Source organism: Schistosoma mansoni (genome assembly GCF_000237925.1).
Source record: "Schistosoma mansoni, WGS project CABG00000000 data, chromosome 1 unplaced supercontig 0034, strain Puerto Rico, whole genome shotgun sequence".
Taxonomy (NCBI): Eukaryota; Metazoa; Platyhelminthes; class Trematoda; order Strigeidida; family Schistosomatidae; genus Schistosoma; species Schistosoma mansoni.
Genome location: NW_017385988.1, coordinates 802,223 through 804,751, shown reverse-complemented (window position 1 = coordinate 804,751; position 2,529 = coordinate 802,223). Strand labels below are relative to the sequence as shown.

The window sequence follows — 2,529 nt, the reverse complement described above, 5'->3', positions numbered from 1 at the left end:
ACCTTATCCAAAGTCTTCTATATGACAGTAACGAACTATTTACTTTGAAATGATTTGTCATTATAAGCAAAGATGGATTAGTGACAAGCAGTAGAATCCAGGACGCTCGTTCCATCCTATTGGGAACTCGTCAGCTGCATGTGCCTACATCTCCGAGTTGATATTCACTTTGGGACTCGGACATATTACCGTTCGCTTCAAACTCCATCACGTTATCCACTTATCTACTGAGTCCACTTGTTTATGCAATTGTTTATCGTGATTACCTTTGATTTTTTTCTATGAATAAATTTCCTTTTTTTCCTTGTCATGTTGATCAGTTAGATTGAATATGTGTTTACTTATTTCTAAACGCAATAAAATTCTTAATTATGTTTATTGTATCTAGGTAAAATCTGTTTTTGTTTTCAACCACTTAACAACAAAAAAAAACAAACAATAAGTATACCTATTCATTTATAAATGTGTTTGAAAGTGTTAATAAGAAGTACATTATAGATACCCCTTTCTCTTTTTTTTCTCTCTAACTATTGTACAACATTGTAATCACTTTGGCTAACCAAAATATCGTTTTTATAAACAAGGGATAACTACTTGAATGATATAAGTGGAATATACTTGAATACTGAATAATTACTTGAAAATATATACTGATGTATTGTTTGTTTTCACGCTATAATCAACCTGTGATTATATATATATATATATAACATTAATTCATGAACATCAAAAAGACGGCCTGTGAACAAATTACATTCTTAGCTGATAAGCTGTTGTAAACAGTCCCGCGAAATGTCGATCTAGGATGCGCACTGCTGAGGAGTGCCACAATAGGACAAAACGGCCGTCCAGTGCTTCCAGGTTTTCCATGGTTGTCTATCTTCAATTGACTCATGATCTCAACTATAATAAAGGTATTATTTGACAACTATTTCATTTCAATTTGAAACACTTAAAATATGTACGGTACGTAGCCATTGATGAAAGTCTCATTATGAACGCTTTACTTTTAGGAAGAATTTAAGTAGTTCTAGCGTGAACTCATGGAATGTGAACTTTAAAGAAGTTAGACATGAAACACATATCATTAATGGCTATGATGATCATTCAATAGTATTACAAATCGACTGTTATTAGAACTACAGATCAATAAATGTCATCTCAGTCATCAAAAGACAAACAGTTTACCGCGAACTTAGATTATCCTAGGTTTTATCCTTTACCAGGTCGTGTTTGAAAACTGCTATGAACGAATAATCTATCTAATGTTTTATAGTTTCAAATACTATTCTAGCTTGTACCAGTCAAACATAAGAACTATTTTCAAAATAAACAATTTTCATATAAACGGTAATCAATCGTTGTGGACTTAAGAAAATTGTTACTTTATTCATGAGTATGTGATAGTCTGGCTAAAAAGAATGAATTTCATTCCATTTTATAAATAAATTCTTTCAATATTGTTTGCTTGAATCTTCCCATCGATTTGTTAGGACTGGAACTGGTCAGTCTCTAATTGGCATATGTGCATACTGTGCAGTTCCAGTCCTAACAAATCGATGGGAAGATTCAAACAAACAATGCTAAGTGAATTTAAACTTCACCCCACCGCACAAGCAAGTGGCTATCAAGACTCAGTGGCCGAGTGGATAACGCTATGGCGTTTGAAGCGAGGGTACTGGGTTCGAGTCCCAGAGTGAACATCAACTCTGAGATGCAGGTACATCCAGCTGACGAGTCCCAAGTAGGACAAAACGCGCGTCCTGGATTCTACTACTAGCCACTACTCATCTCTGCTTACCATTTTATAAATAATTCATCTTACTTTGAACAGTTAATAATAACTCTCTGTTTTTATTTAAGTAGCCACTATTGTTTTTAATTAAATTTCCATATGGTAAAACACACTGTTCACATTAATTAGAAGGGTGCGTTTTAGTGAAATGTCGATAAATGTTGTATCCCGTGGAGAATTATGAATGGTAACTTTGAAGACTATCTATGGACCAATGTGATGTGTATATTTCCTATTGTATAATTGTTAAGTAACTTAAGTATTCATATTCATGTTTCTTTTATTATGAGCTTTGTTTTGACCTATGAACTATTATTATACGATTTACTATTCTTGAGTTATCCCCAGTCTATTGATTAGTGTTCCCCCTATTCACAACCCAATTTGACCAAATCTTGTACAAATGTTACCTTCTATTTTATGGTACGATGTGGTTTGTTTGATTGGTATATAAATCCAGTATGTTTATGAATAATGATTCATATTGCAGAGGCTGTTATTGGTGTTGTGGACTTAACTGACTGGGCTAGGCAGATAGCAGGACTGATAAGTACTCAAGGTTACTCGTACGGTTCCCGTGTATCACTGGATCCGGTTGATAAATCACTGCTCTCCAATTGGTGGTCGTATAACGTCATATATAAAAACTGGGCACTCACACAATCGATATAACAATAACAAATTACTTGTCATAATATTTTAGAGTAGTTTTTTCACAAAGTGTTATTCATTAC

General features: G+C 33.7%; 1 non-coding gene across 1 annotated transcript; it reads left to right on the top strand.

The window, feature by feature from the left end:
• The first annotated feature begins 1,635 nt into the window (after positions 1 to 1,635).
• On the top strand, positions 1,636 to 1,701 carry Smp_tRNA_00556_Gln_TTG.1.1. The gene has a single exon. It is a non-coding gene (tRNA).
• Positions 1,702 to 2,529: the final 828 nt, after the last annotated feature.